Source organism: Eschrichtius robustus, chromosome 5 (assembly GCF_028021215.1).
Source record: "Eschrichtius robustus isolate mEscRob2 chromosome 5, mEscRob2.pri, whole genome shotgun sequence".
Lineage (NCBI taxonomy): Eukaryota > Metazoa > Chordata > Mammalia > Artiodactyla > Eschrichtiidae > Eschrichtius > Eschrichtius robustus.
The window spans coordinates 57,627,067-57,643,478 of NC_090828.1; the positions used below are offsets into that span (position 1 = coordinate 57,627,067).

At 38.1% G+C, this 16,412-nt stretch overlaps 1 pseudogene; it reads right to left on the bottom strand.

Moving 5' to 3' along the window:
- Positions 1 to 12,301: 12,301 nt before the first annotated feature.
- LOC137764855 (cationic amino acid transporter 3 pseudogene) lies at positions 12,302 to 14,158 on the bottom strand (annotated as a pseudogene).
- Between the last annotated feature and the right edge of the window lie 2,254 nt (positions 14,159 to 16,412).

Sequence of the window (16,412 nt, forward strand, 5' to 3'; positions counted from 1 at the left end):
CTTTTTGTGTTAGATTTATTTGCGATCATTTGCCACCTATTATAGGCGCATATTATTTGGATCTAGACAATCTGGACTAAACCTTTTTCCATGAGAGGAAGTGAAGGTATAGAAAGATGAGTGCCAGAACCCAGAGCATTTTTCTATTTAAATTCAATTTTTTCCCTTCTTGAGTCTGGTTTTGGGATACAAAATAAACACCGGGTGAAGCTAGCAATAAAACTTACCTCTACAGACCCCAGAAAATATTCATGGATTCTACTGGTACACGTTTGATTTATAATTTAGACATAAATTTTGTTTTGGTTGATGACTGAAGTAAGGTCTTCTGCAAAGGGCCCAGGATATTCCTGACTCCTACAGCTGCCCCCTCGCACACCACCAAAGTACTTGCTGAATTTCCTGAAGCTGGGACAGCAATTAGACCCATAAAAATGAAGTTCATTAATGAAAGCTAATTGAAAATTAATTCACCACGACGCCAGGGAAGAGCTTGCATTTAAAATGTTGTGTTGTTAGCGAGCGAGTCTCTCATCATGAGAGCATGGCAAAAGACTTCAGAATGACACATAGGTTAATGAGGTGGTGAAGCATCAGAAGAACAAAGTCCTATAACATTGAAATAGCCACCAGGCTGAAAACGGCTGCCTTGCCCCTCCCTCTGACTTCCCTTTCTGCCTCATTCCACCTACTTGTTTCACTGTCACTGGACAGAGCAGACCCCATGTTGTTATCCCTTCCCCCAGCAAGTCTTTCCTAGAGGCGAAATTCCACAATAATCTCCAAGTTTTGATTACTAACTATGAATTTTGCAAATGCCACTTTATCTACTCTACAGACCCTAAGAAATACACTTTTTCATTTTTAAAATATTTATTATGGAACATTTCAAACCTATATAAGAGAGAAAATGAAACCCCCTCACCTGACTTCAACAGTTAGCTACCAGGAACCTATTTTAAACCATATTTTAGTAAACTTGAAAGAGCAAATATTTAGACTTAGAGTATTTTCTTTCTCACAAAATAGATATTGTGTCGTAATAGGCTTGCTTTTCTTCTTTCTTTCTAATTCATCTAAAAAAATATTTGTTAAAAGTATTCTATGTGCAAGATTAAACTAAGAAGGATGGAGCATTTATTCCTTTTAAAATTCCACCTATATCTCTTCTAAAAAATCATCTAGGATCCTCTTGAAGCATCTTTATATGCAGATAGTTTCTAATTTTATATTTATATTTATGGATTTTTTTTCTCTGTTAGGTCTCAGCCCTCATTAACATTCTACTGTCTTTTGGGCACTCCAAGTGGGATTGTTCTCCATGAAAATATCTACATACATATTTTCACTTTGCTCTTAACACAATTCATAGCTATGCTAGTATTAAAAATATTGGTAAACCGGTATGTGAAAAAATCTGATGAATCACTGCCTTTCCTCTCTATAGTATTATTTTATTACTTTTGAAAATGATAAGTTAAGGGAAGAATTTTGAAGATAAGTCCTTTCTCTCCCTTTCGTTGTTACTAGAGTCAATTTGTATTTCCTTTATCGTCGGTTCTTTCAGGAAATCTCATCTCTCAGCTTGTCCAAAATTTATTATGCAAGTATTCAAGCTTCAGTCTCAATCCAAAGAAGATAATAAATACAATCTCTTTGTTATATCTCTTAGAAAGTTTTTAAGAAAACTATTCAAAACTATCCAACTATTCTAGAAATCTTTAGTACATTCTTTCAAGGTATGGAGTTTCCACATACTTTCACGGTAGAGCAGGGCCCTCTTAAAAATCCCTTCTTTCTTCACATCCCCCTGTGTATATGAGTTTAATTTTTCACTTCTTACAACAAGTCATTTCAGAACAATTCTGCTTTAGTATCTTCTTTTTAGAATTTCTTTTTATATTTATATTTCCTCCCATATCACATCATTCTGACTTTCTCAACTAAATGGTTTAGGCAAATATATATCTATGGTATTGCTGTACTGTTATAATGATTTGAAATAGGAAATTTTTAAGTGGAAAAAAGGAAACTTGACAGAATGAAAAGTTAAACAGCCTATGAAAACACCTAGCACTGCCCAGCTGCCCTAAGAGATTGGTATTGGACTCCAACTGTGATTTTGTTATTTATTTAATTGCGAAGAAAAGGTCTTGTGTAATTCAGTTTTTAAAAGAAGGTTTGATGTAATACTAGTATCCACAACCTTCTTAGCACTAGAGCCAATTACAGTGGGAAAATGGAGACACGAAAAAGGCATGGATTATCTCAATTTGAAAGTCTATATAATTTATCTGATATATTTGGTCAGATATTTTCCTCCTTTGACTGAATTTCTTCTGCATTTTATAGTTACTGATTGAAAGGAGTATTACATAGTCTATTTTGGGTTCCTTCCTTGCCCTGCTGTACAAGTATACTATGCTTGGTAAGAAACAATGTGATGAGTTAACAGGAATCATGCAACAGGAAAGGAAGTAGACTGTTTAACTGAAGGGATCCATTATAAGAGGAGCCCAAGACTGGATGCAAGAAGCAGCACATAAAGTTGTCTTCTCCTTCACAGAAATACGAGCTTACCCGCCGCACGTGTACTAAATGAAACACATGCACACAACATTTCTTGAATTTGTGCACTAGTAGTTAGTTTTTTAAAGTCATACCCATTTTCTGTGCATCAAGTTCCTTGGCAGTGGCCAATGAGGGGGATTTTAGGTTGTGAGCAAAGTATTTGAATGACAGTATCAAAGAAAATTTGGCTGCTTTCCTTTATTAACGACCAGCCAATTAAATATCTCTAACTTTCCTTAGATAACTTAACAATGGAACTTATAGCTGAGACTTGATCTTGTAAAAAAAATTTTAACTGTAAAACCACCACCACCACAACAAAAGAATCCTTGGCTTAATTTGAGTTTGAGCATTTCAAAGCTGGTATTTGCAAACTCAGAAAAAAGAGCTTTTCATTAATCCATGATTTTGGAAACAGTTACTCTAACACACAACCGCATACAAATACAAAAATCCTAATGGGACTATTTTCTTACTAAGCCTGTAACAGTTTACATTCACCTAATGGCCTGGGGTTATGAGCAAACTACTCAATTAGAGAATTTAGGCTGGTTGCCCACATATTTTAGAGCAAATTATCCCTTTACAAATGCAGAACCCCCTATATAAAACGCCTAACCAGTATTTTCTGTAAAAAAAATACTATTCCCTAAATTCCCACCTTGAACCTACTAAGAATTTCCCTTTTTGCTAGGGCAAAGATTTTATGGAAATATTTGTTTTTATATCACATACCTTACTGTTGGTCTTCTTGTGGGCTTGTGTTTTGACCTTAAAGCGGCTAAGAATTTATAATCAAAACACTTCTAAATAAGATATTTCTTTCTAAGTACATTTGCTAAGTACTCAAGCTAAGAACCTTAAGTTAGAAGGTGTAGACTTCTGTCAATTCTTTGATAACGGATCTTCTGCTTGGGGGGTTAAATGAATTTCATGGTTATCCTTAACACTTACTATTTCTTCTTAGGCCTCTTTCATTTAAAAGGGGGTCGGTGCTTCCAATCTATAAACACCTATTAAAAGTTCTCCACCCTTTTATACTTGGCTGCTGGTCCTAATTGTCTGCAGATGGGTGGATCACTACATTTTTATTTCAAAGGTAGAGATTTGCAAAATGTAAACGAGCCTATTAAAAGTTCTAAATCGAGACTCTCAACATCCATTAAAGGGATCCATGTGTAAATGCGGGTAGAACTCAATCTGAAAGTGTCTTTTTGTAACAAACGTTTTCACCCACATCTAAGTAAGAGTGCATATTCCCACCAATGCATTACACATGTATTCAATACAAATAGTGCATCACTAGAGGGGTATTTAAAAATTTCTTGCAAAACTTGGAACTAAGGAAAATATGTGTTTGCAAAACATTATTTTTCCCTTTTATAATAGTTGATAGAGATGCCACATAACTTATCCTACATTATAAGTTTTCACTGGGTTGATCAGAAACAAAAACATGTTTTATATTTTATCCAACAAAATAAAAAATCAATACAATATACACATATAGTACTACCAAATATTTTATTGCACTTACTATGAAATCTTAAAATGTGACAATTTTCAGTTCACCCACTAAATTATTATTTTCCATCCTGGTAAAATTCCTTTTTTAAGAACTAAACCTCAATTCGCAGTGTTGCTTGTGACTGAGAACTGAAATCTGAGCTAGTTGTTCTTGGCACTGTGGTGTTCTGGCTTATCTTGCCTAAGGGACTGACAGTTTATCTCAGATTCTACAGTTTCTTCCATCCTTCTTTCACTAGCATGTCCCCTTAGTCTTGCTTTTCATTAGCCCACCCTGATGGCTGATCATTTCTAATCTATAAATTAAGCAGAAGGAAAACACAAAAGTATACTTCTTTTATCTCTGGAAATCAAACCCATCACAAACGCAATTTAGTTTGAGGTCTTTAGGTCCAAAATAAAATATTCCAAGTAGCACAAAATGTTGCTAGAATACCTGAACTTAAAAACCAGCCTGAGGGACTTCCCTGGTGGCGCAGTGGGTAAGAATCCGCGTGACAATGCAGGGGACACAGGTTCGAGCCCCGGTCCGGGAAGATCCCACATGCTGCGGAGCAAGTAAGCCCGTGTGCCACAACTACTGAGCCTGCACTCTGGAGGCCACAAACCACAACTACTGAGCCCACGTGCCACAACTACTGAAGCCCACGTGCCTAGAGCCTGTGCTCTGCAACAAGAGAAGCCACTGCGATGAGAAGCTCACGCACAGCAAGGAAGAGTAGCCCCTGCTCTCTGCAACTTGAGAAAGCCCGCACGCAGCAACGAAGACCCAACGCAGCCAAAAATAAATTAATTAAAAAAACAAACAAACAAAAAAACAGCCTGAGATACTCACCTTGCAATGGAGGATACAATGGAATTACTTCGGACTATTTTATTAACTTTGGCTTTGAGCCCCACAATCTGTACCCAGTAGTCAAATCCGGGTTTGAACATCTGACAACTATATTTCCTTCATCCTTTCTCTAAATGCAATGCACAATTTATTTAATTTTAGGGGAATGGTGTTTTCCAGTTTTAATATACAGACTACAGTGACAGTAATTCAGAGAAGACCCAATCTTTGAAACCGCATTTTCTTTTCTTATTTAACTTTTCCGTGTGACAAAAAGGGAAGCAGAAGTTGGGTATCTAAATAGAAACAAAAAGACAATTTAAGTTACTCTGCTTCAGCTTACAAAAATACATTTACAACCTCTCAATAAAATTTTACTTTTAAAAGCCATTTAAATATCTGTTATCTTTTTCTGAGTAAAATAAGCTGATGCTTTTACATGTGGATCTTATTATGTGAAAAGCTGTCTAAACCTGCTATTGAACATAATCATATGAATTACGAACTGTGACTTTATTTCTTTTATAATCTTTGTAGTTTTTGCCATTACTTTTACATGTCTATGTCTGGCATTATGTAGCTTTGAAACTACGCCAAAAATATTTATTGTCATATATCTGGCATTCTCATACTATGTGGCTGAGTTTGGTTTCCAAGCTGGGTAAAACTTATTAGCAGATATAGTTCTTGGCATTTGTTTGAAAAAAATCATATGTAATTTAGTAACCCCCCCCCGTAATACAACTTTTTGCACTCTTCAAAACATGTATGGAGTTGAAATTCCTGTGCTTGAGCTATCTCTTTTTCCAACTCTGAGTAATTCTTCAGTTATAAAGCACATAAAATGTAACAAAATAACAACAACAAAAGAAAACAGAAAATAAAAGAATGAATTTAACTGCAAACTAGGACATTTTGAAATACTTGTATGGATGGTCTCTGTAAAATATTTTCCTAGTATGCAAATCCTAAGAAGCTGGGGAAGGGTCTGAATGATACAGTGAAGTGCTAGTACTTTGTTACATGGACTAACAATAGTGATAAAAAACAAAATATGTAAGAATAGTTTTTTTAGTAATCTCTTTGCAGCTTGACTAGTAAAATTCTTTAAAGGTGTGTATTCAGTTCCTGCTCAGGCATAGCACAATGTTCATGTAGTTCATTCTCAATACATCTTTGTCTACATAAATAAACTATTAGTATTATTTAAGATGTTTTTAAGGTATCAAAGCATATTTTCTAAAAGAAGGTAAAGTCATGACTCATACAAATATAAACACATATCAAATATCTAATTTAATGCATTGATTAATGAGGGAACCAGTAGAACGTTATATGCATTTCAAAGGAGAATTCAAAGAACCACATACATGTGGGCAGTATGGAAAGCTAAACTACATTTACAAATGATGCAAAACTGATCTATGCATAGAGCAATAATCAACTGCATTCTACTGGGTATAATTTATTTGCATTTCTAAGGACAAGAATCATTTGTATTATCCATTCTCTATAATTTACAGAGTAGTGTATAAGAATACTTGCACCATGTACTTTAGATGGTAAAGATTTTATTATTTGAAATTTAATATAAATTATTCTGTATTTATATATTCATGAATTTTTTTTGGTCAACAAAATTTTTTTGAGCACCTATTATGTGTTAGGTATTGCATTTGATGCTGGAGATACAACAGTGATCAAAAGTAGTCCTCACAGATCTATAGTTTAGTGTGGGAGACAGACATTAATCAAATAAGCACAAAAATAAATGTACAATTGTAACTGTGAGTAAAGCCACAGTGTCTCAGAGGAGTCTGTAGGGCTCCGAGAGGGTAAAATTTGTAGAATTTTACTTTAGCATCTCTAGTTCCTGATTATGGTATTTATCAAAGGCGATATTTTAACTTAGAAACCTATTTAAAAATAATTCTATCTTGCTGTGTTAATTACTCATACAAAACCTAGTAATTCTGCAACACACAAATAAGTCTCATATTTACATACTTTAATATTATTGTAAAAAATACTGTGCAACATAAACTTCTGTGTTAATTTATTAATTAGGATTACAGAAGAGAAGCACAGATGGTTACAATTAGTAAAGTCAAAACTAAATCAGCTAATCTTTTGCCAGTTGCTTCTTCTGCAGTCCTTCTGCCTCCCCATACCCAAAGGCCCGCACGGTTTTCTCTGTGGTTCAGCAACCAGTACCCTTGTTCAAAACAATTACATGCAATATATTTGGGCCCCCAAAAGATGTCACTCTTCGGTGCTTTAGAATTCATGATATCTTGTATTTGGAAAGGCTCTAAGTACCTGTGGGTTACCCAGTGCTGAGGTGTCACTGAGCACTTTCATTGCCCATTCTCTCTATTAACTTAACTGTATTCCCTTTATCTTCAAAGATCCAATTAGAAGACTGCTTTTATGAAGCTTAATTTGATAATATACAAGATACAAATGCATTCACTTTTTGAACAAACTGTAGATATCCACATCACAAAAGCTAAATTTATGTATATGAATGTACCCCTAGCAACAGAAATACACATTTTCGTTTGTTTGTTTTTTTCCCACAGTAGTGGTGATAGCTGCTAGCTAAGTCATTCATACTTGTCCAAATACTCTTTTTGATCGTATGTGTGAAGCCACTGAAAATGATCCAGCACCTTTAATGCTTTACCTTGTGTCTTAGATTAAGTTTCCTAGAAGCAGATCATCAGATGAGGATTCATGTGCAAGTGATTTATTAAGAAAGTACTCTTGGGGAAAACCAAGAAGGGGATGTGGAAAGCAGGACAGGAAAGAGAAGACATCCAAGCAAGGATGAATCTCAGGCCAACTCCCATAGAGAGTAGCTTCAGCCTATGCTTACATGAGAACTCTGAAATGTAAGTTATGCCTCAGAATCATCCTGACAGCAGAGGGTAAGGGGGCTGGTCTTTCATACTCCTGCACTCATCAGTCCCCCCTGGGTGAGGTAGAGTGGGGGGAGGTAAATTCCTAGGACTTTCCAGTGCTCCTAGAGCATCTTCTGAGAAACAGTCCAGTGTTTGACATTGGAAGCAGAAACACATAAAGAGGTAAAACAGGATCTGAGGCTATTGGGGAGAAACATCGTGGAAGGAAGGGGTAGTTACGGAGTTTGGGATTGACATGTACACATTGCTATATTTAAAAAGGATAACCAACAAGGACCTACTGTATAGCACAGGGAACTCTGCTCAATGTTATGTGGCAGCCTGGATGGGAGGGGAGTCTGGGGGAGAATGGATACGTGTATATATATGGCTGAGTTGCTTTGCTGTGCACCTGAAACTATCACAACATTGTTAATTGGCTATACTCCAATATAAAAAATATATATATATATTTGCCTTGAAATATTTTTTATTAAATATAATCATGTATATGCATCGCATTGATAGGCAAATTTTCCATTTTAATCGATTCTTTATTTTTTGAATTTGTTACAACTCAATGAAAATTTGAAAATATTTTCTTTTTCTCTTTGTCCTGGAAAATAAAAAATTCTTTATATTCTAAAAAAAAAACCAAATCTACATTTTAAAAATATTTATTTATTTATTTGGCTGCATCAGGTCTTCACTGCGTCATGTGGGATCTTTTGTTGCATTGAGCAGGCTCTTCGTTGTGGCGCATGGGCTTCTCTTTAGTTGTGGTGCGAGGGCTCCAGAGTGGGTGGGCTCGGTAGTTGCGGCACTCGGTAGTTGCAGCATGCGAGCTTAGTTGCCCCATGGCATGCGGGGTCTCAGTTCCCCGACCAGGGATCAAACTCGCATCTCCTGCATTGGAAGGCGGATTCTTAACCACTGGACCACCAGGAACGTCCCAATGTTGATAGTGTTTGCAACACCCTATCTGGGCCCCCCGAAATCCATTCTCCTCTTCTTCATGGGCACATGGCTAGCCGGTCTCTCTTGCCAAGTGTGGCCCTGTAACTGTGTTCTCTTCATTGGAAAGGAGTGCAAGTGATGTGTGCCATTTCTGGGCCTGGGATAGCTTCATCCATACTGTCTTTCTCCTCTCTGCTGGCTGGAACTCTGGGTCACCCAGCTTATACTATAAAGATAGTGACAATGACCTAAGGTTTGATGATGCAACATGATGGAAGGACTGGCATCCCTGAATGGCTTTATGGAGCAGAACTTCTTGATGACAGAGCAGTCAGCGTGGACCGTTAGGTAAGAAACAAACCTCTTCTTCAAACCACTGAATTATTGTTGGGTCTCTATCACAGCAGCCTAGCTTTTTTCTAATTCATACAAGGTGCTTTATTCTTATCATAACATTATATTATATTACATTATAGATCCATTTTTAATTGCTTATTCTTGATTTCTTCTATTAGAATATATATTATATGAGAGCAGGAGATCTGCCTATCTTTTTCTTGCTGGCACAAAATACTCAATAAGTACTTATTTAGTGAATAAACAAAAGTGTTGTTACCTTATCCTACAATAATTAAAAATTTAAAAACCACATTACAATTAAAGAACTTACTATAATGTTAAATTAGGGGTGATATAGAACAAATGGAAAGAATTTAATGATGGGCTTCCCTGGTGGCGCAGTGGTTAAGAATCCGCCTGCTGATGCAGGGGACACGGGTTCGAGCCCTCCCTGGTCCAGGAAGATCCCACATGCCATGGAGCAACTAAGCCCCGTGCACCACAACTACTGAGCCTGCGCTCTAGAGCCCGCCAGTCACAATGTGAGCCCACGTGCCACAACTACTGAAGCCTGCGTGCCTAGAGCCCATGCTCCGCAACAAGAGAAGCCACCGCAATGACAAGCCCACACACCGCAAAGAAGAGTAGCCCACGTGCAGCAACGAAGACCCAATGCAGCCAAAAATAAAAATAAAATAAAAATTTTTAAAAAAGAGTTTAATGAAAAGTAATCCATATGTTTAATGAGATAAAATAGTGATATAGAGAAGATAAATTGTGTAAACTTGAAGAAACAAGGCTGAAGGGCACCTTGGTAACTGTCTTTGCCTATTGGAAAGGTGATTATAAAGAGGTTGCTGACCAACTGTTTTCCATGTCTGCAGAGGAAAAACTAGCAGGAAAGAGCTTAAGCTAACCTGACAGTAATAGTGATTAAACATTAGAAAAGGCTCCAGAGTAATACTGTAGAATCTCTGTCCCTGGTGAATTTTAAGGACAAACCATCTGTCTTAGACATTTCAGGCAGAGCCTTGCAGGAAGAGAGAGGTCTGGATTAAATGACTCCTCGAGCTGGCTCCTTCTCAATTCCAGGAGTCTGTGCCACTATACAGGTTATCAGGGGATCTGGCAGTGACATCTTTCACTCCAGTGACCAGCCGGATTGATTAATTGGCATCTCTTATCTGTAACTTGAGAGAGCTATTTCTCTGGATGAGGATGATCAGGTGGGTGGAAAGTAGGGAGTAAGAAGACTGATTCGCCCCCACAAAAGATATTAAAAATACTAAGTATTTCCATACTATCAATACAAACTAACTAGAAAAGTTCTAAGATGTTTGATACATTTCAAGTGCTAGATTTTATTTAGTAAGACTAACTTCTATAACAATGATTAAAAGATAATGGTATACTACTATATATAAACTAGATAACTAATAAGGACCTACTGTATAGAACAGGGAACTCTACTCAATACTCTGTAATGACCTATATGGGAAAAGAATCTAAAAAAGAGTGGATATATGTATATGCATATAACTGGTTCACTTTGCTATACAGCAGAAACTAACACAACATTGTAAATCAACTATACTCCGATAAAAATTTTTAAAAATTAAAAAAAGAAAGAGAATGGTTTAATGCCAACAGTGAAATGACATAGAACAGAGGGAAACATTACTATTGACATTCATTTACAATATTTATTTACATTGGTGTTACTACTCTAGCAACAATGTAAGAATGTTATTTATGGATACCGCATTAAAATTTATACTATACTTATGTTACTCATCAATAATCATTTTAGAAGGTCCCTAAAGACAAGCTTTCATTAGAAGAGGGATTTTCTAAGTCTTAGAAGTTTACTTTTTATTACTGAATAATATCACAGCTATTGTTTTGAAGGAAAACATTTTTTATTGGTTTTTTTTTTTTGCATTTTGGCATGGAATTGTGAAAAGCAATTCAAATTGAGCATTTATATACTGTGGGGATTTCCAACTTTACTAATAGATAATCTCAGTGAAATTTCACATCTGTGTTACAATCCAAAGATAAACTTTTGAATTCTTCCAGAAAAGGTGGAAAAACTCTGCTTTTATATTCTAAAGTGTTGTAATGTTTTTATTTATTTATCTATTTTTTTTTAAATAATTGTTTTATTTATTATTTATTTATTTATTTTTGGCTGTGTTGGGTCTTCGTTTTCTGTGCGAGGGCTTTCTCTAGTTGTGGCAAGCGGGGGCCACTCTTCATCGCGGTGCGCGGGCCTCTCACCATCGTGGCCTCTCTTGTTGCGGAGCACAGGCTCCAGACACGCAAGCTCAGTAGTTGTGGCTCACGGGCCTAGTTGCTCCGTGGCATGTGGGATCTTCCCAGGCCAGGGCTCGAACCCGTGTCCCCTGCATTAGCAGGCAGATTCTCAACCACTGTGCCACCAGGGAAGCCCCTATCTATTTATTTTAATGGTAGCTGTTATAAAGCTACAACTCAGTAGGAGGGTTTTTTTTTTTTTTTTCATTGAAAGGAAAAGAATCTAGTCAAATCTGGAAGGAAATATTGACTACTCTTTCCATAATGAGCCTTGAAAGTAAATGTTGCTCTTAAACACATGAAGTGATGATCCACCTCCCTCATAATTAGAAAAAATACAGAACTATGATGAGATACCATTTTAAAAAATTGAAGTATAGTTGATTTACAATGTTGTGAGATACCATTTTTTAAAACTATCATACTGTCAACAATTTTTAAAATGTGATCATACACTGTGCTGTCCAGGGTGGGGAAAAAGGCATTTCTGGTGGGAATGTAACTTAGTACAACCTCTGTGGAGGATAATTTGGCAATATCTATTGAAACTATAGTTGTATAGATCCTTTAGCCCAGCAATTCTACTTCTAGAAATTCTTTTTTTTTATTTCTAGTTTCTTTTAAAAATAATTTTTTAAAGGCCAATAAGCAGCTACAGATACAATTAAAACGTAGACAAGTGAAAAAAAAATAGATAAGAAACAGCAAAGACACATTCTTCACTCCACAATAACTACAGAGCTCTATCTGTGTTCCCCCACCAACATGCCATGGGAAGCCTAGCTCTCCGTGTGGTCAGGAGTGCTCTCCATTATTGTGTGGGGAGACCAGAGAGCACTCAGGTGTGATTATGTCAGATCAAATGTGTACAGGCACTGCTGAAATCCAGGTCTATAGTTTTTGGCCCTAGACTTGAGTGGGGGTTGGTCAGTCTTAACCTCTTCCAGGCTGTGCTGCATCCCATAGCCAAAGTAGATAGCAAACCCAATCAGCATCCAGACCCCAAATCGGGCCCAGGTGCCAGCTGTCATCTGCATCATAAGGTAAATATTCACAAAGATGCTCATTAGTGGGAGGAGAGGCAAAGCAGGTACCTTAAAGTGAAGTGGAGTGGAGCTCGGTGGCTGTCTCCAGATGACTTCAGTGATCCTAGAAATGAGCATCAGGAGCAGCACAAACGCTGCAATCCACCCTGGGTCTCCAGAAAGCGGTGGAACGGACCACTGGGCCAGCAGCAGGCAAAGGACACCCAGCAGTAGAGCAAGCAGTGAGGAACAAACGTAGACAACTTGGCCAGAGAGTGGAGTGGGGATGGAGTTGAGTGGACAAAATAGTCCCTGTAGGGTCAGCTTCTCTGCTTCATGGATCTTCTCCTCCACTTCACCTTCCTCATTCCTCATCTCCTGGTCAGGCTGATACCTGAGGATGAGAACACAAATAGCCACCAGGGAGTAAGCAAGCAGGGTCCCAATTGACATGAGGTCCACCAGATCAGTAAGTTCAAAGAGGAATGCCATGAATCCTGCAATAATGCCAGAGACCACAGTGGCCACGATGAGGGTGTGTGTGCCGGTGTGGTTCCTGGCAAGGACACGAAATAGGAGGCCATCCTCTGCCATCGCGTAGATCACCCGAGGCATGGAGAACATAGAGCCCAGAGGCTGGTAGACAGAGCACAGAGGGATCCGACGGCTACAACATAGCGGGCAGGGGCCCATCCAGTACAAAGAAAGGCCTCAGGCAAGGGGCTCTCGGGTTGAAGCTGATAGTAAGGCATTATGAGCGTGAGTGCCAAAGAGACACCAAAATAGGCCAAAAAGCAGACGAAGAGTGAAATCACAATGCCTGTGGGGATGGAACGCTGGGAATTCTGGGCCTCTTCCCCAGTGGTAGCAATACAGTCGAAACCAACAAATGCATAGAAACAGGTCGCTGCTCCAAGGAGAATCCCCTCGAAGCTGAAAGGCACAAACCCTCCAGAGCCCAGAGGGCCCAAGCTATAGGTGTCATTGAGTCCAGCCATGGCCAGTTTGTAGTCCTCTTCTGTGAGCTTCCAGTTGTGCAGATCTCCCGTAATGAAGCCAGAGATGATGACAAAACCGAGAACCAAAAGATTCACCACTGTGAACACTTTGGTAACCCGGGCCGACTCACTAGCACCCAGAGCCAGCAATCCACTGAGCAACAACACAAGGCCCATAGCAAAAATGTCTGGATATTCTGCGAGGACGTGGGGAATGTGCAGTGAGATGCTCCCCTGCAGGGTCTGAGAGATGTGGTTCCCAATCAGGTTGTCAAAAGCTGAGCTCCAGGCCCGGGCCACACTGGCTGTACCGATGACATAGGAGAGGATGAGTTTCCAGCCCAGAGTTCACCCACAGTGACGTGGCTGTAGAGATATGCAGAACCAGAATGGGGAACCCGAGCATCAAACTCAGCATAGCACAGCCCAGCCAACATAGAAGATAGGGCGGCCGCTAGAAAGCAGATCACAATGGATGGTCCTGCTTTATCTTTGGCCACCTCGTCAGCCAGGACATACACGCCTGCACCCAATGTGCTGCCCTGCACCCAATGTGCTGCCCACACCTAGGGCCACTAAGTCCAGAGTGGTCAGGCATCTGGCAAGACGAGTCTCAGCCTTGCCTGTCTCCAGTGTACATCTGCATGCCAGCTTTTGACCAAATCTGCAAAGCACCTGCCACAGCATTCTAGCTGGAATTGAAGAGGACGCTAGGAAGGATCAGGAGCTGTTGCAAGCCCAGGGCGCAGAACGTCTCGGATAGGGTTCGGCGAAGCTGAGTTCAGCCGAGTTGGGTTGTGGCTGCCGAGTTCGGTTGCTCAGGCTTCAAAGCTGTTGCTTCTAGAAATTCTTTCTTACAGATATATATTGATATACAAAGAAATGGCACATGTAAAAGGTTACGGGCTTTTTTGCATTGCTTGTAATTGTTAAAAGATCAGAAGCAACCTAAATAATGATGATGAAGAATGCTACATCCTTTCAATTGAATATAACACAGCCATTAAAAAGACTGTCATTCTTAAGATATATGCATAATAGTGTATAGAATGAAATAATCTTTGTGCCAAAAAAAAAAAAAAAGAGAGAGCGAGCAGAATATATCCTTATATTCACAAAAGACATCTGAGAAGCTAACCAAGAACTGGCAACAGTGGTTGCCTCTAAGGAGAGGAACTCTGAGTCCTGAGAACAGGGTGGGAGAGAGACAATTTTCACTGTATGCCCTTTTGTAACTTATGAATTTTGTATCATATGCATGTTACCCATTCAAAAAATAAACAAAATAATTAAAAAAGAGAAATATATGAATAGTATAATAATTCATTTGTTCTGAGTTTGAGGATTTATTTACATTTAACACAAAATTATCTTTAATTTCGAAGTGTAGAATTAAGGCAATTTCAAAATTTTTTAGACTCTCCTTATACTTTCTATGTGGGCTATAATTATGGGTTATAATTAATATTTATAATATGAAAACACACCTCAAAACAATTTTAAAATATCACCCTATGTAAAGACCACAAGTTATTCTTTTCTCCTTCACCTTTAAAGTATGAGGTCCTTGAAGCCAGGGATCCTGTACTCTTTCACCTAGAAGGATAGAACGGGAAAAAAACTGCACTTAAAAAATTATTATTTTAATTATAAAAGTAATATGTGCCATGCATATTTCAAATTTGGTGGTTATGTTAGAATTGACCTTAAGCAAGTACCGATTTATACTTTCACCAACAGTGTATGAGAGTACACATTACAGAGCATATCTCAAGTAGACTATCTGAAGTGTTTTACTCCATCACCTCAGAGAAATAGTCATAAATAAATTTGGCTAAATAATTTAGATGGAAAATAAGAACAACTTACTGGTATATAGGTAGAATTCCTAAAGGAAGCATAAGATCTCTGAAATACTCTGAAATGAGTCATTCTGCAAAAGGTTGAGAGTGAAATTTAAATAGCTTCAGTGTAGGAAAAAATGGAATAGATCATTCTAGAGTGAGGTTATCTGTAACAGAAATTGATTTCCAAAACAGTAACCTACTTTTCAATAGAGCAAACAATATTTCTAAGGTAAAACAAAGATAATTTGCGCGTAATCATCTATTGTGGAGGGTTAAGGTTTTTTTTGTTGTTGTTGTTTTTTTAGGGAACGCGCTATTTATTTATTATTTATTTTTGGCTGTGTTGGGTCTTCGTTTCTGTGTGAGGGCTTTCTCCAGCTGTGGCGAGCGGGGGCCACTCTTCATCGCGGTGCACGGGCCTCTCACTGTCGCGGCCTCTCTTGTTGCGGAGCACAAGCTGCAGACGCGCAGGCTCAGTAGTTGTGGCTCACCGGCCTAGTTGCTCCGCGGCTTGTGGGATCTTCCCCGACCAGGGCTCGAACCCGTGTCCCCTGCATTAGCAGGCAGATTCTCAACCACTGCGCCACCAGGGAAGCCCGAGGGTTAAGGTTTGATGCTAGAAAAATTAATACTGGAGGTATTGAAATATGGCATCTGTAAAAACAACTGAATATAAAGAGAATAATTTAAATGCTATGAATAGTTATAAAAAATAATCTTCCAAATTCTTCCATCAAGTTTTGATCACCAGCTCCAATGTGAGTCATATTGGAGCCTAAGGCAAAGGAAAAATCAGTAGTACTGATCCCATCGTTAAAAAAATTTTTGATATTTTGTTCATTATGGATTTTTTTCACTGATTTTTTAAAAATATTGAATTTATATTGATTACTGAGTTTTTTGACACCTCCCAATAGTTTGGACCTAAGGCAAATGTCTCACTCACTTCATCCTAGTTCCAGTTCTTTTGATCACCCAAATAATAAAATAATGCTAAAAGAAGAGAAACAAATAATTTAAAGCCTCTCTTAAGCACCATTTTCTCAATGTTTCCAATAGTCTATGGAGAGATATTAAAATGAGAAAAAATAGAA